Here is a 764-nt window from a genome sequence, read left to right on the forward strand (position 1 = left end):
TATATATATATATATATATATATGTATATGTATGTATGTATATATGTATGTTTGTATGTATGTATGTATGTATGCGTGTATGTATGTATATTGAAAGTGTCATCATCACACCCCTGCAACTGTTGTTCGGGGTCACATTCAGTGCCCTTAGTGCCTATCTCATATCAACCTTGCCAGTTACGTCCGCTCCCCTGAAAAGCAACGTGCTGGAGGTGGAGAAGGATGAATGCCTTGTATCGACGCTGTCATCACCTTTGAAAATGTTTCCAATTACTTTGGGGAACCCCCTCACAGTAGCATCCACCCTTAAGGGTTAGCCACATTTAGGTGGCAAATGAACTTCACGATGTCGTCCCGTTACTGTTTATATCTCGCTCAGAGATTTATTATTACTTGTTCCCACTTTTTCGAGATCAGTGACTTTTCATCACTGGAAAAAGTATATATATTTGCATTGAGAATCACTTCCCATCGCCAACCGGTGGTTGTCAAACGCTGATGACGGGTCATTAACCAGAAACTCGGGTCCGTGTGTATCACGTCAGACTGGAGATGGGAACTATGACTTCCCTTTGCAAATATTGATAGGGCGCAGAAAGTGTGTCAATAGCCAGCTGGAGGAGATGTCTTCCTGGGGCTACAAGCTACTGCAGCATCCACCCTTAAGGGTTAACCTCATTTAAGTGGCAAATATACTTCACGATGTCGTGCTGCTACTGTTCATATCTCGCTCAGAGATTTATTTTATATATATATATATATAT

The sequence above is a fragment of the Octopus bimaculoides genome, chromosome 4, assembly GCF_001194135.2.
Source record: "Octopus bimaculoides isolate UCB-OBI-ISO-001 chromosome 4, ASM119413v2, whole genome shotgun sequence".
Taxonomy (NCBI): Eukaryota; Metazoa; Mollusca; class Cephalopoda; order Octopoda; family Octopodidae; genus Octopus; species Octopus bimaculoides.